This window comes from Pseudophryne corroboree, chromosome 9, assembly GCF_028390025.1.
Source record: "Pseudophryne corroboree isolate aPseCor3 chromosome 9, aPseCor3.hap2, whole genome shotgun sequence".
In the NCBI taxonomy this organism is placed as follows: Eukaryota; Metazoa; Chordata; class Amphibia; order Anura; family Myobatrachidae; genus Pseudophryne; species Pseudophryne corroboree.
This window is the reverse complement of record NC_086452.1, coordinates 440,552,823-440,580,502: the sequence shown is the minus strand read 5'-3', so window position 1 is coordinate 440,580,502 and position 27,680 is coordinate 440,552,823. Positions and strand designations below refer to the sequence as shown.

Below are 27,680 nucleotides of genomic sequence, written 5' to 3'. Positions count from 1 at the left end.
GGATGTAGTAGAGGCCGGGGAGGACTTCCGTTCCTGGGAACTAGCTGTGCCCTGTGCCCTTACCTCTGGTAAGAAAGGACGCTCCTCGTACTTTCTTGTTATTCTGCGACCGAAAGGACTGCATTTGATAATGTCGTGCTTTCTTAGTCTGTGAGGGAATATAAGGCAAAAGATCAGAATTACCAGCTATAGCTGTGGAGACCAGGTCCGAGAGCCCTTCTCCACACAATTCCTCAGCCTTGTAAGGTAAACCCTCCATATGCCTCTTTTAGTCGGCATCACCTGTCCATTGCATGTTCCACAGGACACGTCTAGCAGAAATTGACATAGCGTTGATTCTAGAACCCAGTAGACTAACGTCTCTTTGGGCATGTCTTATATATATATATATAAGACAACATCTTTTACATATAAATATATATATATATATATATATATATATATATTAGGGACAATAACATGGTATCCTTATCTAGGGTTTCAATCTCCGCTGATAAGGTGTCTGTCCACGCTGCTACAGCGCTATAAACCCATGCCGACACAATCGCCGGTCTGATTAGTGTACCAGAATGTTTGTAAATGGACTTCAAAGTACTTTTACTGTATGCTATCTGCAGGATCCCTGAGGATAGCTGTTAAGTCAGCGCTACCTTTTTGGGTAACGTGTCAATGCCTTGTACACCCTAGGGGAAGATTCCCATCGTATCCTGGCCCCATTAGGGAAAGCAAACTCCATGAGAAGGAGAGAGAATTGACTGCATAGGGAAGGAATGAGTTAAACATCTTGTGAGGGGTGGATCTAGCCGGAAGGAAAGTACAGCCCTTGGGAAAGGGGGAGGGTTAGTATATATAGGGAAGGATAGGCCATTTTGTTCTCTCTTGTTGGTGAATTGCCTTTACCTGGGTGAGTGCTGCATAGCAGAGCTCCCCATTTTGATTGTGCTATCAGTTATTTGTAGTTGTGAGCTTCCTGCATTCCCTTTATCTGTCATGGCTTCCCGCCCTCGTCGTTCCGCCGGGACCCCAGCTCGGTACCGCGCTTCTGGCGGTGGAGCTGGACCCGGGGAAGGGGTGGCTGGCCTGGGGGACGGGGCTCCGTCCCCTGGGGTCTCCACAGGCTCGGGCAGGGACGCAGGGCGGCGGACCAGGTCGGCCTCGCCGCTGGGGGCCAGGCCGGCTTTGCCGGGCGGGCGCGGGCGGCGGGGTAGGCCGGAGGTCCAGTCAGGCCGCCCGGAGGTAGAAGGGCAGCAGCCCTCACCTCCGAGCGCGGCAGATGAAGCAGCGGTGTCCGGCGCCCGCGGGCGCCCGGCGGTGGAGCCGTACTCGGCCCCTATCTTTTCCCCATTGCTAAGGCCGAGTGGAGATGCCAGGCGGGGGGGGGAGAGGCCGGGCGGGGGACGGCTGTTCGCCGCGCGGGGCTTGTCGCCGGGCCTCGCGCGGCAGGTGACACGGGGAATGCGGACGGGAGCTCGATGGCGGGTAGCAGTGGGACGCGCGCACGGGGTGCGCCCACGCTCGCCTCCGGCGGCGCCATTCGCGCACGTGTGCGCGCAGCGGCGCCGCTAGCCTCATTGTCTCCCCAGCTCACTCCCCGGCAGCCGGAGTCCGGCGGGGGCCGGGGGGGGAGGAGAGGCAGGGCACTAGTAGGAGGCAGCAGGGCTGCACAGCATGAGACAGGGTCTGCGCACGGGGGGGGGGGTAGCAGCGCGCGGTGACGGGGCGCGCGCACGGGATGTGCGCGAGCCCGTGCTCACTGCAAGCAGCGCCGTGCGCGCGCAGCTGCGCCGCAGGTTTCTCTGTCTCCCCAACTCACTCCCCTGGAGCCGGAACCCAGCGGCAGGCGGGGGAGGAGGGGAGACAGGGAATGGGTTAGTGGCCGCAGGGCTGCGGCACGCGCTGACCGGTCTCGCCGCGGCTCCCTCCCAGCGGCCGGAGATAGCTCCGATCCGCAGGGAGAGGGGGCGTGTGTGGATGTGGAGAGCGAGGGCAGCGCTGGCACCGACGACCAGTCCCCCGGTAGAGGCGGAGCTTGGTGGGGGACTGGTTCGCAGTCGGTCCGGGGCCCCCCTTTTCCTCGCCGGGGCGTCGGGCGCCCGGTTGACGCCGGTCGGGCGTCGAGCGGATGGTCGCGCGCGGGCCCCGGCTGGGGGTCCCTCGGGGTCCGATGCCGCGTTTTGGGGCGGTCAGGACCCCTCCGGAACGCTGGCGTCGGCCCTGGCCACGGTGGTGGCGGCATTAGGGCCGCTGGCTGCGGCTGCATCCCCGAGGGTAGCTGCAAGTTCCAGCACGCCTGCTGTGGCTGGCGGGTCCGGGGCGCGGAGGTTTTCGGCGGCGCAGCGAGTTGCCCGCGCCTGCCGGGAGCTCGGGGCGGCCGCCGCAGAACTGGATCATGGTCCAGGACAGGACGGGCAGGGACGCGCGGCGGAGACGCCCCCCTCACGAGCGGCTCGGCATGCGCCGCGATTGCTTGCTGGGTCCTCCGCTCTTTTCTCTTCTGCAGGGGGTCGCAATGAAGTGGAGATGGCAGAGTCCGAGGAGGAAGACGTCGGTTTGGCCACGCCGGAGGATTCCGTGTCGGGGCAGTCATCGGCATCAGGTGAGGTGGTACAGTCGGTATCGGGCTCCTCCACAAGCTCTAGTTCTCGTAGCTCTTCCTCTTCTTCATCTTCTCTGTCGTCGCCGGCGTCTGACGTTAGTAGTACAACTAGGGCGAAGAAGCGTGCAACGAAATTCGCCAAGAGGGCGGCGGGTCAGCAGAAGAGGCGGAAGAGGCGCAAGCGGCTGAGCGAGGAAGCTCGCAGGGCCAAGAAACGCCGCGATTTGCCCGGGGTTGTTCGCTGCGACTACACGGCAGTAATGCGGGGGCTGAGGGATAGCTGCCGTAGGAAGATTTGCAGGGGGGATTTCGTGGATGTGTTCGTCTTTACAAAGGACGCGAAGAAGGAGTATAAGTCAGCGGCAGCAAAGAAGGGCATCGGGGCCGAGGCCTTCCGTACCTTCGATAACTGGCTGGCCGGTTTTTGGGTCTTCGCGGCTTGTTACCTGGAAGATAGACCGGACGAGCACATGAACATCATTCGGTACCTGCATCTCATACACGACATGCAGCGCACGGCTGCGGGCTCTGAGTGGCGTAGGTACGACCAGGAATTCAGGGAGAAGCAGGACGGGTTGCAGGTCATGGACTTTGGGTGTAAGGACATGGAAGTCTGGCTCAAGGTCACTCGGGCTTCGCAACAGGCTAAGGAGCCCCGGAACGCGGGGGCGGACGGGCACCGCGCAGGGCCGTCCGCCCAGGGGTCCGGCGCGGACGGCGGATCGGCCAAGCCAGGTAGGTCGGCCGTCCGTACAGGGGGGCAAGCCGCCACAAAAGGGAAATGTTTCGCGTTTAACAACGCGGCCTGTTCCTTCGGCAAGCAGTGTCGGTTTCGACACTTGTACTTGCAATGTGGCGGATCCCACCCAGCCTCCTCTTGCTTCAAAGGCAGTCGTCAGGGTGCCCGGGGTAAGCAAACTTACCCGAGACAGGCCGCGGGCGGGAGCGCTCCGCAGAGCTCCAACGCCAATTAAGTTGGATACGATGGGCCGATGGTTGGATTGGTATCCGAATAGGGCGGATGCAAAATTTTTGTTTTCCGGTTTTCGTTTTGGTTTTCGCTTGCCTGTTGCGAGCGAGGTGTCGGTTCGGGCCCAGCGGAACCTCCAGTCTGCCCGAGCCTTGCCGTTGGTGCTGCGGGAGAAAGTGGCTAAGGAGGTCAGGTTGGGCAGGATGGAGGGACCGTTTCCATCACCCCCGGTGGATGGTTTGGTCATCTCTCCGGTGGGGGTGGTTCCCAAGAAGGCTCCAGGCGCTTTTCGGCTCATTCAGCATCTTTCTTACCCGTCGGGGGCGTCGGTCAATGACGCGATACCGCCGGCTCATTGCTCGGTGGTGTATCAGTCGTTTGACGAGGCGTTGGAGCTGGTCCGCAGTTACGGGACTGGGGCCCTCATGGCTAAGATTGATGTTGAGTCCGCTTTTCGGTTGCTGCCGTTACATCCGGACTCATTCCGTTTTATGGGTTTTCGGATTGGAACGGGGTATTTCATCGACAAATGTTTGCCGATGGGATGTTCCGTTTCATGCTCGTTTTTCGAACGGTTTAGCACGTTTCTACATTGGTGCGTGGAGTCTTCGTCAGGGGGTCACGGGGTCGCCCATTACCTCGATGACTTCCTGTGTGCGGGTCCGGCAAATTCTTCACGGTGCGGCGACTTGCTTTTCAGCATCCGAGCTCTGTTTTTCCACTTCGGCGTTCCCGTGGCTGAGGATAAAACAGAGGGACCGGCCTCCTGTTTGTCCTTTTTGGGGATTGAGATTGACACGGTGGCGGGATCGTGTCGGCTGCCTCGGGACAAGGTGGAGAAGCTCCGCGATGCTATTTGCCGGTTCGAGGGGTCGCGTAAGGTCACGCTGCGGCAGGCGCAGTCCTTGCTGGGCATGTTGAACTTTGCTTGTCGGGTAATCCCGATGGGCAGGGTTTTCTGCCGGAAGCTAGAAAGGGCAACTGCGGGGTGTGCCAGTCCACACCATTTCGTGCGATTGTCCTCCGAGATTAAGAGGGATTTGGCCGTATGGGCCTCGTTCCTGGAGGACTTCAACGGGGTGTGTATATGGCAGGCGCCAACGGTGGACAGCGCTAGGTTGCAGCTTTTCACCAACGCAGCGGGTGCCTCTGGATTCGGTTGCTATCTGGAGGGATCTTGGTGCGCGGCCTTATGGCCGGCGGAGTGGCATCGCGAAGGTTTAACTAAGGACCTTTTGCTTCTGGAGCTTTTTCCCATTATGGTGGCGCTGGAGGTCTGGGGCGATCGGCTGGCTCATCGCAGCATCTTGTTTAGATGTGACAATCTGGGCGTGGTGCATGCGATAAATAACCAGAGGGCGAAGTCGCTGGTGGTTCTGAGGGTGCTGGGGCAGTTGCTATTGGCATGCCTACGTAGGAACATGTGGTTCCGCGCGCAGCATGTACCTGGTCTGGAGAACGGGATTGCCGATGCTTTGTCGCGAGGGCAGTGGGAAAGGTTTTGTTTGTTGGCACCCGAGGCCGACGAACATGGTTTTCATTGTCCCGGTTATGTTTGGCAGGTGATCGGGCCGGACTGTAGGGTCTAGCGTTGCGGTCAGTCGCGCCAACCACGCTTAAGGCTTACGGACAAGCTTGGAGCGAGTGGGAGGAGTTTGTTCGAGGACGAAATCAACAAGGTAAAAGCGGGCATCGGATGATGCTTTCTTTTATTTGGCAGCTGTATGTGTCGGGTAGGTCCAGAGCGGTGGTATCCCGGTACTTGGCTGGTATTTCGTTTTTCAGCAAAATAAAAGGCGTCCCTGACGTGACAAAAAGCGGGATTCTGCTGAAGGCGATGAAAGGATGGGCGCGAGTCGCGCCGACGCCACCTGACAGGAGGCGGCCAATTGATGCGGCTTTGTTGCCGGCTGTCATCAGGGCGGTTGGAGGTATCGCGTTGTCCATGTTTGAGTCGCTGTTGTTCAGTTTGGCGTTCTCAATGGCTTACCACGGGGCCTTTAGGGTTTTGGAATTGGTAGCGCCTTCTAAGCGAGCAGATTCGCGCATGCTGGTCGGGGACGTGGTGGTGGGTGAGAGGTCCTTGCTATGCAGATTGCGTCGCTCTAAGACGGACCAAGTGGGGAGAGGTCGATGGGTCACCTTGGTTCCGGCACTTGAGGAGAGCATTTGCCCAGTAAGGTTGGCGGTGCAATATGAGGCAGTACGTCCCGACGGTCGGGGGTCATGGCTGCTGCATTATGACGGGCTGCCGGTGACAAAGTATCAATTTCGCTGGATGCTCGGGCGCTGTCTGGCGAGCTTGGGCCTTCCACCCGCTGCGTTCGGGACGCATTCCCTCCGCATAGGGGCTGCGACGTCGGCTGCGGCGGCGGGATTTTCCATGGCTGAAATCCAGGCGGTGGGGCGATGGAAGTCGTCGAGTTACAGACGATATATTCGCCCCGTTGCATGAGATGTTGGCTTGCGCGTGGTTTTGTTTAATTACAGTTGTTAATCATGTTGTATCAGTTCAGTACGTTATGGTGTTGTGCGTTGGTTTGTCTTCCTGTTTTATCCTACTCAGGGACTAGCTACTCGCCGTTGCTGACATGAGCCGGCAGCGGGGGTCTGGAGTTCTTTTGCGATTTTTGCCTGACTTGACGGACTGAATTCTAATCCACAATTCGGCTGATCAGTTCTAATCAAAGTCCCTCAGCAGGTTTTTACGCTTTCAGCTCCAGCTGAGTTCTTACATGTTTTTCCCATTTTATACCCCCCCCCCCCCCCGTTTATTTTCTTATTTTAATTTGATATTTCCCATCGTGTGTTTATGTTCTGCTTCAAATTGGCTAGAAGCTTGTGCAGATCGGCTAGGCCGTGACTTCTGCAATAACTAAAACTCAAAATTTTCTTTTTTGGCAGATCCTTCAGGTTAATGCATTTAATAAACGATGGTATAGACAATTAGTAACCAATTTTACTCCCTTTTCCTCCTCTTCAGGTTGGTTTGAAGATGACTTGTCTATTTGGGTGGTTGGCCACTCTTATGTGTATTGGGCCGCCAAGTTTTTAGCCTCGGAGGGGGCTCAAATGTTTCCTAGGGCTCAAGGAGTTCGTTGGCTTGGTTGGCGAGGGATGATGTGGACGGATTTGAGGAGTAGACTAGTCAGTCAGGCCAGCAAGCATGGAGTCCCTAGGGTGTTGGTTGTCCATTTAGGTGGCAACGACCTGGGGAAGAGGACATCTTTGGAGATGCGGTGGGCCATGATACAGGATCTGGCAAGCGTGGCCGCAGCATGGACCAATTGTGTATTGGTGTTCTCCTTGATGGTGCCAAGGTTGAGTTGGCGAGGTGTGGCGGACAGTCGCCTGATTGATGAGGCCAGAAAGAAGGTGAATGGGGCGGTGGCGAAGTGGGTGCTGTCCCACGGAGGCGAGGTAGTTCGCCACCCTAGGATTCGGTTCCGAGACAGTCACCTTTTTCGGCCTGATGGTGTACATCTATCCAATGAGGGGATGATGTTTTTCCTGGAGGATCTGTTCCTAGTGTTGCAGGAGTTAGGGTGAGGTTATGGTGGCGGTGCGAAGTCTCTGGGGAGGAGTCTTTCGCTGTTGGCGGAAAAGAACGGCAGTTTGTAGTTGTATGGTAAGCTGTAGTGATTTACAGTTTGATGTGGTTTAGGTGCACTCACCTCCATCGACTTATTGGCTGCTCGACCACCCGTCCGGGAGGCAGCGGCAGGACACCCATCAGGGTGGGTAGTCACTGTGGGGGTTGAGTTAGCACCTATTACCGTTTTGATAGTTTGTAGTTAAATTAGGATGGTTTTTGATTTTAGCATTTTAAGGTTAGCGTCAATTTAATAGAGCCGTTCTTTTTTCTGCCACCATATGCCGGCTGAATCGGCATCTTAACAAAGTTTTCATTTACAGGTTTGCTATGGTTAGGGTCAAATAAATAGCTAGCAATTTTTCTGCCAAATTCAAGTCTCCGTGTCTTTATTTCTTGGTATTAGAGGTAACGAATGTTGTACTTAGAATGAAGGGGTCCACCAAATATCACTAGGATGTTTAGGAGAGAGAATTGACTGCATAGGAAAGGAATGAGTTAAACATCTTGTGAGGGGTGGATCTAGCCGGAAGGAAAGTACAGCCCTTGGAAAAGGGGGAGGGTTAGTATATATAGGGAAGGATAGGCCATTTTGTTCTCTCTTGTTGGTGAATTTCCTTCCCGCCCTCCCGCCCTGTTGGTAGAGGTTCTGGCACGGAGTGCCTTGGCGTTGAATTGTTGGCTGGTTTTATCGTTGGCTATTTATTGGCGGAAAAGAACGGCAGTTTGTAGTTGTATGGTAAGCTGTAGTGATTTACAGTTTGATGTGGTTTAGGTGCACTCACCTCCATCGACTTATTGGCCGCTCGACCACCCGTCCGGGAGGCAGCGGCAGGGCACCCATCAGGGTGGGTAGTCACTGTGGGGGTTGAGCTAGCACCTATTACCGTTTTGATAGTTTGTAGTTAAATTAGGATGGTTTTTGATTTTAGCATTTTAAGGTTAGCGTCAGTTTAATAGAGCCGTTCTTTTTTCTGCCACCATATGCCGGCTGAATCGGCATCTTAACAAAGTTTTCATTTACAGGTTTGCTATGGTTAGGGTCAAATAAATAGCTAGCAATTTTTCTGCCAAATTCAAGTCTCCGTGTCTTTATTTCTTGGTATTAGAGGTAACGAATGTTGTACTTAGAATGAAGGGGTCCACCAAATATCACTAGGATGTTTATTCTTTTTGGGAAACTGCAGCTTCTTGTCTGGAGATTCCCGCTCTTTTTCTTCATGAGAGGAGGGAAATTTACCTCAGCTTTCTTCCCTTAAACATGTGTACCCTCGTGTCAGGGACAGATGAGTCATCAGTGATATGCAAAACATCTTTTATAACAATAATCATATATTGAATACTTTTCTGCCAGTTTTGGCTGTACTTTGCATTATTGTAGTCGACACTGGAGTCAGACTCCGTGTCGATATCAGTGTCTATTATTTTGGACAGTGAGCGTTGTGAGACTCTGAAGGTCTCTGTGACATAGGGACAGACATGGGTAGATTCCCTGTCTGTTCTCTAATCTTTTGTGTAATAAATTCATCTTAGCACTTAATTTCACATATCCAATCAGGTGTCGGCGTTGTAGACGGGGACACCACACACACACACATTTGCTCCATCTCCTCCTTAGGAGAGCCTTTTACCTCAGACATGTCGACACACACGTACTGACACACCACACACTCAGGGAATGCTCTTCTGAAGACAGTTCCCCCACAAGGCCCTTTGGAGAGACAGAGAGAGAGTATGCCAGCACACACCCCAGCGCAATATGACCCAGGAAAAAATAAGAATTTACTTACCGATAATTCTATTTCTCATAGTCCGTAGTGGATGCTGGGGACTCCGTAAGGACCATGGGGAATAGCGGCTCCGCAGGAGACTGGGCACATCTAAAGAAAGCTTTAGGACTAACTGGTGTGCACTGGCTCCTCCCCCTATGACCCTCCTCCAAGCCTCAGTTAGGATACTGTGCCCGGACGAGCGTACACAATAAGGAAGGATTTTGAATCCCGGGTAAGACTCATACCAGCCACACCAATCACACCGTATAACTTGTGATCTGAACCCAGTTAACAGTATGATAACAGAGGAGCCTCTGAAAAGATGGCTCCCAACAATAATAACCCGATTTTTGTAACTATGTACAAGTATTGCAGACAATCCGCACTTGGGATGGGCGCCCAGCATCCACTACGGACTATGAGAAATAGAATTATCGGTAAGTAAATTCTTATTTTCTCTGACGTCCTAGTGGATGCTGGGGACTCCGTAAGGACCATGGGGATTATACCAAAGCTCCCAAACGGGCGGGAGAGTGCGGATGACTCTGCAGCACCAAATGAGAGAACTCCAGGTCCTCCTCAGCCAGGGTATAAAATTTGTAGAATTTTACAAACGTATTTGCTCCTGACCAAGTAGCTGCTCGGCAAAGTTGTAAAGCCGAGACCCCTCGGGCAGCCGCCCAAGATGAGCCCACCTTCCTTGTGGAGTGGGCATTTACAGATTTTTGGCTGTGGCAGGCCTGCCACAGAATGTGCAAGCTGAATTGTACTACAAATCCAACGAGCAATAGTCTGCTTAGAAGCAGGAGCACCCAGCTTGTTGGGTGCATACAGGATAAACAGGATAAACAGCGAGTCAGATTTCCTGACTCCAGCCGTCCTGGAATATTTTCAGGGCCCTGACAACATCCAGCAACTTGGATTCCTCCAAGTCCCTAGTAGCCGCAGGCACCACAATAGGTTGGTTCAGGTGAAAACGCTGGAACCACCTTAGGGAGAAACTGAGACGAGTCCTCAATTCCGCCCTGTCCGAATGGAAAATCAGATAAGGGCTTTTACAGGATAAAGCCGCCAATTCTGACACGCGCATGGCCCAGGCCAGGGCCAACAGCATGACCACTTTCCATGTGAGATATTTTAACTCCACAGATTTAAGTGGTTCAAACCAATGTGACTTTTGGAACCCAAACTACATTGAGATCCCAAATTGCCACTGGAGGCACAAAAGGAGGCTGTATATGCAGTACCCCTTTTACAAACGTCTAAACTTCAGGGACTGAAGCTAGTTCTTTTTTGGAAGAAAATTGACAGGGCCGAAATCTGAACCTTAATGGACCCCAATTTCAGGCCCATAGACACTCCTGTTTGCAGGAAATGTAGGAATCGACCCAGTTGAATTTCCTCCGTCGGGCCTTACTGGCCTCGCACTACGCAACATATTTTCGCCAATTGCGGTGATAATGTTTTTGCGGTTACATCCTTACTGGCTTTAGATCAGGATATGGATGACTTCATCCGGAATGCCTTTTTTCCTTCAGGATCCGGTGTTCAACCGGCATGCCGTCAAACGCAGCCGCGGTAAGTCTTGGAACAGACAGGGTCCTTGCTGGAGCAGGTCCCTTCTTAGAGGTAGAGGTCACGGATCCTCCGTGAGCATCTCTTGAAGTTCCGGTTACCAAGTCCTTCTTGGCCAATCCGGAGCCACGAATATAGTGCTTTCTCCTCTCCATCTTATCAATCTCAGTACCTTGGGTATGAGAGGCAGAGGAGGGAACACATACACTGACTGGTACACCCCCGGTGTTACCAGAGCGTCTACAACTATTGCCTGAGGGTCTCTTGACCTGGCGCAATACCTGTCGAGTTTTTTAATCATGTGGACGACTTCTGGGTGAAGTCCCCACTCTCCCGGGTGGAGGTCGTGCTGAGGAAGTCTGCTTCCCAGTTCTCCACTCCCGGAATGAATACTGTTGACAGTGCTATCACATGATTTTCCGCCCAGCGAAGAATCCCTGCAGCTCCTGCCATTGCCCTCCTGCTTCTTGTGCCACCCTGTCTGTTTACGTGGGTGACTGCCATGATGTTGTCCGACTGGATCAACACCGGCTGACCTTGAAGCTGAGGTCTTGCTAAGCTTAGAGCATTGTAAATGGCCCTTATCTTCAGGATATTTATGTGAAGTGATGTATCCAGGCTTTGGATATTCCTTCCCTGTGTGACTGCACCCCAGCCTCGCAGGCTGGCATCCGTGGTCACCAGGACCCAGTCCTGAATGCCGAATCTGCGGCCCTCTAGAAGATGAGCACTCTGCAACCACCACAGGATGGATACCCTTGTCCTTGGTGACAGGGTTATCCGCTGATGCATCTGAAAATGCGACCCGGACCATTTGTCCAGTAGGTTCCACTGGAAAGTTCTTGCGTGGAATCTAGCGAATGGGATTGCTTCGTAGGAAGCCACCATTTTTACCCCGAACCCTTGTGCATTGATGCACTGAGCCTTGGTTCGGTTTTAGGAGGTTCCTGACTAGCTCGGATAACTCCCTGGCTTTCTCTTCCGGGAGAAACACCTTTTTTCTGGACTGTGTCCAGGAACATCCCTAGGAAACAGAAGACAAGTCGTCGGAACCAGCTGCGATTTTGGAATATTGAGAATCCAATCGTGCTGCCGCAACACTACCTGAGATAGTGCTACACCGACTTCCAACTGTTCCCTGGATCTTACCCTTATCAGGGAATCGTCCAAGTAAGGGATAACTAAAATTTCCTTCCTTCGAAGGGATATCATTTCGGCCATTACCTTGGTAAAGACCCGGGGTGCCGTGGACCATCCCTACGGCAGCGTCTGAACTGATAGTGACAGTTCTGTACCATAACCTGAGGTACCCTTGGTGAGAAGGGTAAATTTTGACATGAAGGTAAGCATCCTTGATGTCCCGAGACATCATGTAGTCCCCTTCTTCCAGGTTCGCAATCACTGCTCTGAGTGACTCAATCTTGAATTTGAACCTCTGTATGTAAGTGTTCAAAGATTTTAGATTTTAGATTTAGATTTAGAATCGGTCTCACCGAGCCGTCTGGCTTCGGTACCACAATAGTGTGGAATAATACCCCGTTCCCTGTTGCAGGAGGGGTACCTTGATTATCACCTGCTGGGAATACAGCTTGTGAATGGCTTCCAAAACTGCCTCCCTGTCAGAGGGAGACGTCGGTGAAGCCGACTTTTGGAAACGGCGAGGGGGAGACGTCTCGAATTCCAATATGTACCCTTGAGATATTACCTGAAGGATCCAGGGGTCTACTTGCGAGTGAGCCCACTGCGCACTGAAATTCATTGAGAACGGGCCCCCACCGTGCCTGAGCTTGTAAGGCCCTAGCGTCATACTGAGGGCTTGGCAGAGGCGGGAAAGGGTTTCTGTTCCTGGGAACTGGCTAATCTCTTCAGCCTTTTTCCTCTCCCTCTGTCACGAGCAGAAAAGAGGAACCTTTTGTCCGCTTGCCAACAAAGGACTGCGCCTAATAATACGGCGTCTTATTTTGAGAGGCGACCTGGGGTACAAACGTGGATTTCCCAGTTGTTGCCGTGGCCACCAGGTCTAAAAGACCGACCCCAAATGTCCCTTTTCAAAGGCAATACTTCCAAATGCTGTTTGGAATCCGCATCACCTGACCATTTTACTGGTAGAATTGGACAACGCACTTATACTTGATGCCAGTCGGCAAATATTCCGCTGTGCATCATGCATATATAGAAATGCATCTTTTAAATGCTCTATAGGCAATAATATACTATCCTTATCTAGGATATCAATATTTCCAGTCAGGGAATCCGACCATGCCAATCCAGCACTGCACCTCCAGGCTGAGGCGATTGCTGGTCGCAGTATAACACCAGTATGTGTGTAAATACCTTTTTGGATACCCTCCTGCTTTCTATCAGCAGGATCCTTAAGGGCGGCCATCTCATGAGAGGGTAGAGCCCTTGTTCTTACAAGCGTGTGAGCGCCTTATCCCCCCTAGGGGGTGTTTCCCAACGCACCCTAACCTCTGGCGGGAAAGGGTATGCAGCCAATACTTTTAAGAAATTATCAATTGTTATCGGGGGGAAACCCACGCATCATCACACACCTCATTTTATTTCTCAGATTCAGGAAAACTACAGGTAGTTTTTCCCTCACCGAACATAATACCCCTTTTTGGTGGTACTCGTATTATCAGAAATGTATAAAAACATTTGCCATTGTCTCAATCATGTAACGTGTGGCCCTACTGGAAATCACGGTTGTCTCTTCACCGTCGACACAGGAGTCAGTATCCGTGTCGGCGTCTGTATCTGCCATCTGAGGTAACGGCCGCTTTAGAGCCCCTGACGGCCTATGAGACGTCTGGACAGGCACAAGCTGAGTAGCCGGCTGTCTCATGTCAACCACTGTTTTTTTTTTTTTTTATATAGAGCTGACACTGTCACGTAATTTTCAACAGTACATCCACTCAGGTGTCGACCCCCTAGGGGGTGACATCACTGTTACAGACACTCTGCTCCGTCTCCACATCATTTTTCTCCTCATACATGTCGACACAAACGTACCGACACACAGCACACACACAGGGAATGCTCTGATAGAGGACAGGACCCCACTAGCCCTTTGGGGAGACAGAGGGAGAGTATGCCAGCACACACCAGAGCGCTATATATATATACAGGGATAACCTTATATAAGTGTTTTTCCCCTTATAGCTGCTGTATGTTTTAATACTGCGCCTAAATAGTGCCCCCCTCTCTTTTTTTAACCCTTTCTGTAGTGCAGGGAAGAGTCAGGGAGCTTCCCTCCAACTGAGCTGTGAGAGAAAATGGCGCCAGTGTGCTGAGGAGATAGGCTCCGCCCCCTTTTCGGCGGCCTTATCTCCCGGTTTTTTGTATATTCTGGCAGGGGTTAAATGCATCCATATAGCCCAGGAGCTATATGTGATGCATTTTTTTTGCCATGTAAGGTATTTCTGTCATGTTTCATTGCGTCTCAGGGCGCCCCCCCCAGCGCCCTGCACCCTCAGTGACCGGAGTGTGAAGTGTGCTAAGAGCAATGGCGCACAGCTGCAGTGCTGTGCGCTACCTTATTTGAAGACAGGAACGTCTTCTGCCGCCGCTTTCTCCGGACCTCTTCGCTCTTCTGGCTCTGTAAGGGGGCCGGCGGCGCGGCTCCGGGACCCATCCAGGCTGAACCTGTGATCGTCCCTCTGGAGCTAATGTCCAGTAGCCAAGAAGCCCAATCCACTCTGCACGCAGGTGAGTTCGCTTCTTCTCCCCTTAGTCCCTCGATGCAGTGAGCCTGTTGCCAGCAGGTCTCACTGAAAATAACAAACCTAAACTAAAACTTTCACTAAGAAGCTCAGGAGAGCCCCTAGTGTGCACCCTTCTCGTCGGGCACAGAAATCTGAGGCTTGGAGGAGGGTCATAGGGGGAGGAGCCAGTGCACACCAGTTAGTCCTAAAGCTTTCTTTAGATGTGCCCAGTCTCCTGCGGAGCCGCTATTCCCCATGGTCCTTACGGAGTCCCCAGCATCCACTAGGACGTCAGAGAAACACAGCAATATAATGTTTACCCCGTAGCGCTGTAATTATTATTATCTGCGCCGAATTATGTGCCCCGCCCTCTTCTTTAAAACCCTCTCTTCTACCGTGGTATAAGCAGGGGAGAGTCCGGGGAGCTTCCTCTCAGCGGTGCTGTGGAGAAAAACATGGCGCTGTTGAGTGCTGAGGGAGAAGCCCCGCCCCCTCGGCGGCGGGCTTCAGTCCCGCTAAAAGTGTAAAATTGGTGGGGGCTCATGCATATATACAGTGTCCAGCTGTATATATGCTCTCATTTGACAAATAAGAGGTTTATATTGCTGCCCAGGGCGCCCCCCCCCCCCCCTGCGCCCTGCACCCTTACAGTGACTGCCGTTTGTGAGGTGTATGGGAGCAATGGCGCACAGCTGCAGTGCTGTGCGTTACCTCAGTGAAGATCAATGAAGTCTTCTGCCGCCTCTGAAGATCTTTTCCTCTCATACTCACCCGGCTTCTATCTTCTGGCTCTGTGAGGAGGACGGCGGCGCGGCTCCGGGACGAACTCTAGGGTGAGACCTGTGTTCTGACTCCCTCTGGAGCTAATGGTGTCCAGTAGCCTAAGAAACAGAGCCCTGAAACTCAGAGAAGTGGGTCTGTTTCTCTCCCCTCAGTCCCACGATGCAGGGAGTCTGTTGCCAGCAGGTTCCCTGAAAATAAAAAACCTAACAAAAATGCTTTCTTACAGGAAACTCAGGAGAGCTCCTGAAATGCACCTAGCTCCTCTGGGCACAGTATCAAACTGAGGTCTGGAGGAGGGGCATAGAGGGAGGAGCCAGTGTACACCCAGAGTCAAAGTCTTTCTTAAAGTGCCCATGTCTCCTGCGGAGCCCGTCTATCCCCATGGTTGGTTCTATATTGGAGTGGGAGAAGGGACCTTCTGACGTACCTAGGGGAGGAGACCCGTCACCAGGGGGAGGAGCTGCGGCCGAACAAGGTACCCGAAAAGTACCCTCGCGGGCTCGCTTCGCTCGCCACGCTTCGGGCACGGTGGCTCGCTCCGCTCGCCACCTAATTACTAAAGGTAACAGTTGGTGGTGTGGATACTAGACCAACTGTACCGCTGACGTAGCTCCTCCCCCTTGTGTCGTGGCTCCTCCCCCTGACGGAAAAGGTCCCTTAGGCCACTTGGATCTAGCCTCTACCCTATCCCCATGGTCCTTACGGAGTCCCAGCATCCTCTAGGACGTTAGAGAAAAGGGCTGTAAACACATTGCTGTTTTAACAATTTTTTTTCTCCTCAGGTGCCACAACATTTTAGCGCTCAATTGTGTATTTTGTATCTATATTGTTAAGTTTAGCTGCTTTTTATTTTCATAGTGCAGAAATTATTTTATTTTTTAGTATTTCCTGTGCTCATACACAAGAAGACCCCTCCACTATGCGCCATTCCGCAGCTGAAGTTACCGTAGATGGCATTAAAGCACGCTACTCTGAAACAAGCAGCGTTTCTTCACTGAGAGGAACCTGATTATAGGCTTAATCTTTTAGTGATTATGTCAATGTACATTCATGTGCGACAGCTTAGCTGATCTATTTACGTAGAACTGGCGACGTGCACTAACACTGCTGATGCAATCTGCACCAGCTGCCGGGAGAAAGGGCTCTGCTGATGTCACACTGTTTTGGAACACCGTGGGTATTTAACAGTGGGGAACCAAAATATAGATTAACCCCTTCAACTCTAAGGCGAGTTTGCACCCCGATTACTAAACTTTTCCTCACGTTATTGTGGTTTCCCTTTGTTTATATGGATTTTTTATGTTTCTATTCAAATTGGCATGTGTGCAGGGGCACTAAAGGGGTGGGTGCTGACTACCAGGGCCCAGGTTTGTCTGGGGGCCTGGCGGGCGACCTGGCCAAGCCAAGTGGGAGGAGTTTCTCCACCCGCCTCTCCTTATTAGGGATGGTCATCGACCATCAATGATTCCTAATCATCTATGGTTTATGGTCGATGTCGAATGCTTTTTGCCATCGATGGTAGAGAACCAGATGGTTTCCCTCCATCGATGGCATAGCATAATATTTTTTTATATTTTTTGCAAGCTGTCGGGACACAGCATAGCTCTGCCTCTGACACCCGCTAAGCCCCACCCCCATTTTTTATTGGCCCAGCCAGCACCTTCCAGCGGTGGCCATCGAGTGGTGCAAACCATCGATGGTTCCCCATAGATGGTTTATGTGCCATCAATGGTTATCACCGATGGTGTCATCGATGGCAACCATTGATGGACAGCCCACCGATGAACAGCCCTACTGCTAGTGTTCACAGTTGATCGTTTCCAGAGTAAGAGTGGCCACGCCCACTGTTTGGCCACACCCACTCTAGCATCCACATGTGCAATATATCTCGGCGGCCCTCTACATATAAACACCCAATTAAAGGTAATGTCTGGAGGCCAACTTCTGGCACCTCAGACACATTAGTACTTGTATCCATACAGGCCTCGTCTGTTATTCACACGACATATAAATTTATTAAGATATCTTGTTCCACTCAAAAAGAAAAATTGCATGTAGTAATATAAAGCATTAAAAACTACAATCCTATAAGAAGACAAAATGTTGTGTTCCCTCAAAATGGGCCGTAAACCGCAAATGTGCAAAGTAAAACGCCTGACATCACAAAAGTGAAGAAGCTGCATCTGCACAGCAAGTATGCATGCTGCCATGTTGGGAAACGGCAAAAACATTCCTATAAAAAAACCTATTTGCCGCTGATTCCTCAAAATCATACACAGTACATTACTATTATAGTTGCTGGCCTGGAGTGACTGTGAGGGACATTGTGTAGATAAGGTCTGTGCCACACATTACAGCCGGTCTTATTGCAGAGATTTTATCTTGGCACGAGACCGCTATAATTGGGCCTATTTGATATTTATTAATGGATTGTCCAATTTCATCTTTTACTCGACAGCTCATCTGAAAACCAATTCCACAGTTTTTAGCTCCTTAAATAAAAATGACACCTCTTGCATGACTTCTGTTGCCGAGCGACCTGCTCTACTGTCTTATTCCAGGTTTCCAAGCTGATCGGAGTTGACAGATGGAACTTTTCTAAACCTAATTTCCCTAGAAATTGCTTAGAAGACCTCAGGAAAAATCTGTAAATAAACAATTAAAGGACTGAGCACCTAAAATCTCTGCTTCTCATCACTGTGGGTTCCCACTTGTGGAATTCCTATTGTCAGAGCAGAATGCAGGATTCTGGTGAAGATTGGTATATAGCACAGGTTCTCAATCTCGATCCTCAGGACCCCACACAGTGCATGTTTTGCAGGTAACCCAGCAGGTGCACAGGTGTAGTAATTACTCACTGACACATTTTAAAAGGTCCACAGGTGGAGCTAATTATTTCTTTTGCGATTCTGTGAGGAGACCTGCAAAACATGCACTGTGTGGGGTCCTGAGGACCGAGTTTGAGAACCTGTGGTATATAGGAATTCTGACTTAGCATAGTCAACAAACTGCATTGTGCAATAAATCAACAGTCTGACTGGAAGAGGGAAGCACTGCCACTAAGTGGTCATAAGCGGAATTGCATTTTTTTCCTCATGTTTGCTTTTTTTTTTCTCTCTTTTTTTTGGGGGGGGGGGGGAGAGAAATTGGGCCAGATTATGAGTCTGATTCATTCGTGGCCACATTTCGGTTTGTCCGTGTTAGCCAAATTTCTTAAGTTGATGCCAGAATTCACCCATGTATACTAAAAATCCATGCACCTGCATGGGGACCCGCTGAATTATGTTGCCGCCCAGTTACCACCCAGGAACACCTATTTCACTGAAAGAGTGCTCGGTTGACAGATCAATCCACCCAGACCCACTAGCGATCTCCGTCTGTATGCACATGCTTGACCAGACGTGCAGATTTCTCTTTGGCGCAGTATGCCAGAATCTGCAAAATTTGTCAGCGTTTCCGCTTGCATCCACCCCTGAAAATGCAACTAACTCCTTCACAAAAATATGGTCAAATGGAGGTAAAAATTCAAATGTTTCATGTCACGATTTACAATACCCAACCAGACGGACAATACGGTAATAAAAGATCCCATGGAGCACATATTCGGAAGCAGGTGGCAATTTATGGGTGAGATCTGTACCAAACAGGAGGTTCAGGCATGTAAAATATTCTTGAGCGGGGATCCAAATTAAACTGAGCTTACAAGATAAGGATTTTTGATAATGGCCTAAAAGGTGAGCAACACATATAACATCTGTCTGTATCTGTTCTTATCTGTTAGCCGAGCACCAGGCATTACTACTTGGAATTTATGCATAGCCCAATGTATGGTGTGTCATAATATGAATTGAGCATCCATTCATAGACACCACCTCAGAACCAAGCCCCTCATTCCGAGTTGATCGCACGTAGAAACTTTTTGCTGCGCGTGCGATCAACTAGACGCCGCCTATGGGGGAGTGTATTTTGGCATAGCAAGGCTGCGATCACTTGTGCTGCCCTGCTATGCTAAAAAAAGTTTCCTGCAATAACAAGACCAGGGTCAGAGTTACTTACCCTGTGCGACGAATCCAGCGACGAAGGTCCTGGGATTGACGTCAGACATCCGCCCTCCAAACGCCTGCGTTCGGATCTCCACGCCCAGAAAATGGTGAGTAGACGCCCCCCGGAATGCCTCCCCGCTTTCAATCTTCTTGCAATCACGCTAGTGATCACTTTCTTCTTTATTCTGGCTGCTGCCCGGCGACGGCAATGACGCACGTGCGCATTGCAGACCCGACCCGTTCGCACCACAGCGAAGAACTGCTGCGTGCGAACAGGTCGGAATGACCCCCCATGTACAGGGCAACACGTAGTGCTTAGGTTCCGCTGTCCGGTAAGTCTCTTAAAATGGGGGGAAATAAGCTCTCACAGCCAGGGGTAAGGGGCAGTAGGTAACAAATAAAGGGCTTATTCCCTTGCTGGATGAAGAAATGTATGCAAATCAGTTGAATATCTCATTATTCAATGTCTAGTAAAGATCGATATCTGCCAGTGACCATCACAGTGGAATGATTTTGTGAATTGCCTAGAAATACATTTTACGATAATCCACATCAATTGTCATTTGAATGTAGAATGAATCAAGCATTATGCTGTTCCAAACAGAGATCCAAATGTTTTAGAAGATGATGGATAAGAGAAACGCTCTCAAGGGCACAGCACTCTGCAAAGTTTGACAAAGTTCCGTGACTACATTGATAATATGAGAAGTCATATTTAGCCATAGGCTTTATAAAAAAAAAAAGTCTTCATTCCTGTAGGCCGCTTGTCCCGTTATCCTATGTTACTACCTCAAAAGATCTTAGCCAGCCCAGCAGGCTGCGACAGGGCCCGACAGGGGCACAGGGAAACCCCCACGATTTTTTCATGGAAACCGACTTGTTCATACTTTACCATCCCAGTGGACCCGGTGGGGGAATATAATAGTGTGCCGAGCGCAGTGAGGAGGCATAGCGAGCCATGCGGGGGGCTGCGATATACTTAGATGCTGTCCATGAGGTGGTCTTCAGTATGCCGACTGACGGGATCCCGGCGCTCAGTATACCGGCGCCCGGATTCCGACAGCTGGCATACCGACACTTATTCTCCCTCGTGGGGGTCCACGACCCCCCTGGAGGGAGAATAACCGTGCCCGTAGCGTGGCGAGCGCAGCGAGCCCGCAAGGGGCTCATTTGCGCTCGCCACACTGTCGGTAAGCCGGCGGTCGGGCTCCCGGCGCCGGTATGCTGGTCGCCGGGAGCCCGACCGCCGGCATATCGTAGTGAACCCTGTCCATGTTGACCTATGTCAACACACACACACACAAAAAACTCGTTGAATTTTTGACCTGTCAACATTTGAAATGTTGCTATTTTGACCTTGTCTGTATTCTGACCATGGCCCTCATTCCGAGTTGATCGCTCGCTAGCTGCTTTTAGCAGCATTGCACACGCTAGGCCGCCGCCCTCTGGGAGTGTATCTTAGCTTAGCAGAATAGCGAACGTAAGATTAGCAGAATTGCTACTAAATAATTATTTGCAGTTTCTGAGTAGCTCCAGACCTACTCACAGATTGCGATCAGCTCAGTCCGTTTAGTTCCTGGTTTGATGTCACAAGCACGCCCTGCGTTCGGCCAGCCACTCCCCCGTTTCTCCAGACACTCCCGCGTTTTTCCCTGACACGCCTGCGTTTTTTAGCACACTCCAGGAAAACGCTCAGTTACCACCCAGAAACGCCCCTTTTATGTCAATCATTCACCGATCAGCAGTGCGACTGAAAAGCGTCGCACGAACACCAGCAAATCTACTAAGTTTTGTGTTAAAAAACTTTGCGCATGCGCTCTGCGTACCATGCGCATGCGCAGTTAGCAACAAATCGCAGCATAGCGAAAATCGTCAACGAGCGAACAACTCGGAATGACCCCCCATATCGGTATTTTGACCGTCAGTCAATTGTTGTCGGGATTTTGATTGTAGGTATTTCATACTAGACCCGCACAGTGTATTTTCTACAGTGTCTTCCTGTTATTAACCTGGTACATTATAATGCATGCACTAGCAGTATTTACTATATACAGTATATATATTTATCAAGGGGCCCAGACCATGCAATCTCTAATGGTTAGCCAAACCTCTGTGGAGCCCGGCCACACCCCTAGGCATGGGCCCCTACCACTGCCTTCCCCCGGTGGGCTCTCCATGTTCCAGTCCGCCACTGGCCAGCAATCATTTACCAGTGGTCAGAGTTTTATCACCACACAGCGCCCTTATGGCACATTGTGCCGTTCTGCCTGATTACGGAAGACACGACCGTACAAACTCATTGAACGGCAGGATTTCTGACCCAGGGTGTCTGACGCCATGTTAGAATGGGCCCTTTTATGTGTACTGTAAAGCTGCTGTACTGGACAATTTAAGTGGCCACAACTCCATGTAGCCAGTCATGCAGAAGTGATACCCTAGTGGACATGTAGAAGGAAGCATACTCCAGTGGGGCCCCATGTTCCTGTCACAGACACCACATGTTCCCATGTCTATGTGGAATCATTGGCTGTCCTTTACACACATGGCAGATTCCACACATGAACTCAGGGGCGTTTTAACAGAGGAGGGCGCCGTGTGCACCTCCTGGAGGGCCCCCTTCTCTGTACATTGCAGTAGTCTCTGGCATTGTGCCGGAGTCTACTGCGCATGCGCAGGTCTCCGGAAACATGTCCCCCGCCATGTCCCGGAGACCAATTTGGCTACTGCGCATTCGAGGTGGCCATTTTTGGCGCAACAGCAGCGCCCGACGCTGGACTCCAGAAAGGTACATATTAAAAATGGGTGCAGTGTGTGCCCATTCTGTGGCTGACTTCAAGTCTGCATTTCACCTAGTTTTAATCAGCCACAAAACCTGTGTAATCCATGAGTGAACCCGGTTTTAAGGAGTCTATTCATAAAGCAGTGAAAAGAATCGTGAAGTGAGCCTGTGGAGAAGTTGCCCATGGCAACCAATCAGCTGCTCCGTACAATTGTATAGTATGCAAATTATAAATGTTACTTCAATGCTGATTGGTTGCCATGAGCAACTTCTCCACTGGCTCACTTCTCCACACTTTTCACTGCTTCATGAATAGACTCCTTATGTTTTTGTTTCTTGCCTTTTAGATTTAAAAACCAGGAAAGGGGAACAACGTATAGGTCTGATAGATGCTAGATGAGTATTTGAGGAATAATTAAGCAGCTGCTAAATGACATTCGTGCAATCTATGCATATTTGTATGCTGTACGTAGATTTAACATTTGGCTGTAAAAATCCGCAACGCTAATATGGTGATGCCTCTCTGCGATCCAGCATAAGATCTTAGCACCCGGTAAACCTGCGGCAGCAGTGACAGAGACATACTGCTGCGCAGAAGCACAATTTGGGGCGCGTTATGTTTCCAGCAATGCAGGCGTCTGTAACACCACAGCAGGCTGGCAAAGAATTAGAACAGGAGAAAAAAAATTGACCTTGATATTCAATGGATCCAGCCTCCTTTCTCGTTATTTATTCTCCGCCTGTGCTGGAACTTGTGACATCACAATGCAGAGCGATGACTCACTCCCAGCGTCCATAAGTGATTGTCTTCTAGCCCACAGACACCTACACACAACAGTGGGCGTACAGGAGATGAAACAACTGCAGCAGCGGACAGACTGGTGCAATCTGCCTCCCTGTCACCATCCTCTGTCTGGAGCAAGGCCTGGTTCTCACTGCAATGTGGTCTCATTTCTGCTCAGCATTGTCCTTAAAAACCTGGAGGTGCTCTGTACAGATTTCAAGGACAGCGGTGCACACAGAGTCTGCACTAGATGCCTCAGGATAATGCTCTGCAGCAGCCTGGTAATGGTTGATCATTGCAGGGGGTTAAAGTCAACATTGGGCCTAATACAGAGGTGGGCGGAGCTGCGTTCGCTTGTGCGCCGGTTGGCGGGGTTTTGGGAGCTATAATATATAAATGCTAGTTCAGCCTCCCCTTGGTGTACAAGCTTGCGCCTGAATGAATGTGCGAGCAATGAGACGCCCACTTTCTGTGCGATGTAACGCCGCCGGTGATTCTTGACACTTCACCATCGCGTACAACATCGACACTTGCATCTGCCCTATGTGCAGGAGCAGTCAGGACTGGGCCTGCTTTCTGAAGACATTTAATTCATACCGGTCAGGGGGATCCAGTTATGTGACTGTAGCTCGGGATCCAGAGGGTCACCAAGGCGATGCCGGGATCCCGAGCGATCGAAAGCCGTACATGCCAACTAACAGGGACCTTTCCCACTCATGGGTGTTTACGGCACCATACTTGCCGATATTTTAACTCTCCTCTCCGGGAGATGACCGGAGAGGAGAAGCAGGTGGGCGGTGATGAGGGAGGAGCCAAGCTAATTACATCAGCAGGCCCCGCCCACCCACCGGGAAAAGACGGTAATTGGATGAAATTTGGTTAGGGGCGGGGCTAAAATGACGCGATTAGCATCTGATCGCGTCATTAGGCTCCGCCCCCCGCCGGGTCCGTTATTTTATGGTGTTATTCTCCCTATTCTGCCCACTTCACTAGGAAGTGGGCAGAATGCGGGAGGGGTGCCCACTCTTCCGGGGGCTGCAGGGGACTACCCGAAAACCGGGTGTCTCCCGCAGAATCCGGGAGAGTAGGTAAGTATGGTGTTTACGGCACCCATAGAACCACCGAGCCCGCTGCGTGGTGAGCGCAGTGAGCCTGCAAAGGCTTTTTTGCGCTCGCGCCCCCCCCCCCCCCCCCCCCGCCGGCGTATTGCATTGTAAAAATAAAGCAGCCAGTATTTACCCTGCACAGAAACAATATAACCCACCCACATCTAACTCTCTCTGCACATGTTACATCTGCCCCACCTGCAGTGCACATGGTTTTGCCCATTAGTATGCTTTTTTGGTTTACTAACAACCCTGAATAAGCCCCTAGGTCTACACCCTTTTAAACACCATTGTTCTGGGGATCGTACTGTGGGTCCCATATTGATAATCCAACTCAAAATGGGATGGACACATACAAATCGAGACCGGGCAATAATTGTGGAAATAATATGGATATTTTCCATTATCGATGTTCTGCACATGCGCATTTGCAAACTGTGCTGCCGACGCCTCTCCCTTTCAGCACAACGCTCTGCGCGGTGCTGCACACCGCTTTGGGGTTACGTTTCCTGTCCACAACACAAATCAATGGTGATTGGTTGGTGATGGCACTCAGCAAATCAAGGCTAATGGTAAGCTGTAGCACTAGTAGTCTGGCACATGCATTTTACGGGCTGGGAAACATAACACCACAGCAGAATCTATCCATGTGATATATCAAATACGCCACAAGAAATAATAACACCCGTAGTTATCTGGAAGGAATAGTGATAGTTTCAATGAATTGATATTCGATGCCTACGCCCACATTGGACTGCACTGGTGGCGGGTGTGCGTAGCACCCGACTCACCATAGTCAGTGGGAACATTACCTATTTAGCTATGATAACACACCCATATATGGACAGTGCCACAACACAAAGTGCCTCATGCCTCACCGATGCCATTTGCTTTCTGTTAATTAACTTCTAACTGATGGCCGTCTTTCTCTGACTATTGAGGCCACCCACGAAAGTCAACTCTACTGTGTATGGGCCCCAGATGCTCCGTAAAAACGTAAGGATGCGGCATACTGGCACTTTATATACTCGCTGTTTTCCTTCTCCAGCTGTTGTCATGCTACCGCATATTCGCCCGGGCAGACAGGAAAACACACTCTCACTTCCAGTTACAGTATATCAGTTGTCTTTTCACCCTACTCTTACAGCAGATCTTGGCTTACAGTAATTACAGCCACAAAGAGAATACTCAGACCGATATAATTTATAATAGATGACTAGGTATTTGTTACAGTCAGTAGCGGACTTCGCACTAGGCACGTGAGGCACGTGCCTAGGGGCGGCACTTGCTGGGGGGCCGGACACCTGGCTGATAAGGGCCAGATGATTCTTTCTTTTTCCGTCATTACAACTACATATATATATATATATATATACACACAGACACACACACACACACACACACACACACACACACACACACACACACACACACACACACACAGTATATACATTTTATTTAGCAAATGATGGGGGTAAGACAATTGGCAGCAAATTGGTAGTAGGGTGAGGTTGGGGCTGCTTTGGTGGTCTCGGGGCATCCGGACTAGCACCCGAAATGAAGGGGGCAATGACGTGATGAAGGGGGAAAGGGAGGGGGGGGGGTGACGGAATTCGGCCCTGGTTACAGTATATATGCATTGTGAAAGTAAACATGTATGAAGCTATATATAGACTAGTGACTGATATGCAATACATGCCTATTAAAGTGGGGGGAATGGTTGTTTAATATTTGTATTTATTTTATATGTGTACATAGAATATATATATATATATATATATATAATATATAAACACATGTATAATACATAAACACATGTAAACTAGTTTTAATATGCCATTTGACAAGTAACACAATGGTGTATATTGTTGGGCAGTCATCTATACAAAATAGAAGCAGCCATTTTGTCGACACTCTATCAAATTACTGAGAACCAGCACCTAATGAATATAAGACAAGTCTCATGAATATTAGTCAGGCCTCATGAATATTAGTCAGAAAGTGCTACAGTGATGTCACTGCTTCCTAGCAACTGGACATCTTCATTGTGTGCAGGAGGCACTTTAGTCTGTTGTGAAGTAATTGCTTGTTACTATGGTACAAGTATTCTACATTTGTTTTATGACTGTTTGGTACTGGTTGGCATTGCTCTGATTTTTCATTTGGCCCTGCTGGACAACATTGCAGCTCTCATACTAATAAACAAAAATGTGCAGTGAAATAATGTATGCTATAACTAGGATTATCATACTATCCCTTTAAACTGGACACTCATGAATTACACAGGTTCTGTGGCTGGCTGACTTCAAGCCTACATTTCACCTAGTTTTAATCAGCCACAGAACCTGTGTAATCCATGAGTGCCCCGGTTTAAAGGCATAATAGGGGTCTATTCATGAAACAGTGAAAAGAGTGGTGAAGTGAGCTTGTGGAGAAGGTGCCCATGGCAACCAATCAGCTGCTCCATACAATTATATAGTATTCAAATTATAAATGTTAGTTCAGTGCTAATTGGTTGCCATGGTCAACTTATCCACAGGCTCACTTCTCCACACTTTTCACTGCTTCATGAATAGACCGTATAGTATGGTGAGACTAGTATAACTGTCAGTCTGCGCCCCTAGAGGGGGGAGATGCTTCAAGCAGTGTAAAGAGTGGAGAAGTTGACTATTGGAGAAGTTGCCAATAGCAACCAATCAACTTAGAGGTGGCATTTATCAAGTATATGCTATAAAATGAGAGAAAGAAGTCCATTGGTTGCTATGGGCAACTTCTGCACGTCCCCCAGAGTCTCTGAGAGTCCGTCAGAGAGGCTCGGAGTGCTTTGTGTGGCCCACTCCCAGAGGATCTCCGTGTCTCAGGAGGCAGTGCTCAAGTCATTACTCTGAGGCTTTACTAACAGATGTGGGAGTAGGTTCAGCCCACTAGCTAGGGATGGCCATCGAATGGTTCATAATTGCTGGTCAACGTCGATGGTGAAATTGGTCCTTTACAATTATCGTTTGATATCACTCCTGTGAGACACATGAATAATAATAATAATAATACTTTATTGTCATCAATAGTTCAATGAACAATCAACGAAACTAAAAAGCAAGCATATACAGAGACCATAAGAACAGAACGAAGAGAGCACTCCTAAACCCAAGACATTCCCAATTGTCAATTTATCTCGGTCCTATCTGGTTTAACATGTTTATTGCTTTTGGGAAAAAACTACCCCTTAACCGGTTTGTCCGACAAAGAATAGAACGGTAACGCCTATTAGATGGCAACACAGAAAACATCCCCCCATTTGGATGAGATAGATCTCCCAGAATACTTTTCACCTTAGTGAGGAGCCTTTTTTCATATATATCCTGAATACAGGGCAGGCTGACTCCAATTACTCTACTTGCAGTTTTAACCACTCTCTGAAGGGACTTACGTTCTATAGCAGTACAGTTTCCAAACCATACTATAATTCCGTATGTGAGGACACTCTCTAAAATTGCTGAATAAAAGTTTACTAAAATCTCCTTACGTATCCCTGCCATGCGCATTTTCCTCAATAAAAACAGGCGTTGTTGAGATTTTTTAACAACACATCGTGTATGGATACCCCAAGACAGGTCATTGGAGATGTTAATACCCAGGAATTTAAAGGACTCAACTGTCTCCACAACCTGGTTATTTACGACTAGGGGACAAGAAGGCTGCATGTGAATTTTCCTAAAATCTACAATCATTTCTTTTGTTTTTTTTACATTTAAAATTAAGTGATTAGTTTGACTCCAAGCTTCTAACCTAGCGACCTCAGATCTATATTCTGACTCATCGTCCTTACTTATTAAACCTACGACTGCGATATCATCGGCAAATTTAATAATGTGAACTGACTCCGAATTTGAATGGCAATCATAGGTAAACAGAGAGTACAGCAGGGGACTCAGTACACAACCCTGAGGCACCCCTGTACTAATTACAAGTTCGCTTG

General features: G+C 49.9%; 1 protein-coding gene across 3 annotated transcripts in view; it reads right to left on the bottom strand.

The window, feature by feature from the left end:
* The window catches only part of LOC134958471 (sodium- and chloride-dependent creatine transporter 1-like), a 172,954-nt gene that overhangs the window by 130,421 nt on the left and 14,853 nt on the right, over positions 1-27,680 (bottom strand). The window contains exon 1 of one of the 3 annotated variants that reach the window (XM_063941116.1): positions 15,420-15,537. The exons of the other annotated variants lie outside the window; for them this stretch is intronic. The gene's annotated coding sequence lies outside the window, so the exon portion shown is untranslated. Of the gene's footprint in view, positions 1-15,419; positions 15,538-27,680 lie in introns of those variants that run through there. 3 annotated transcript variants of the gene reach the window in all.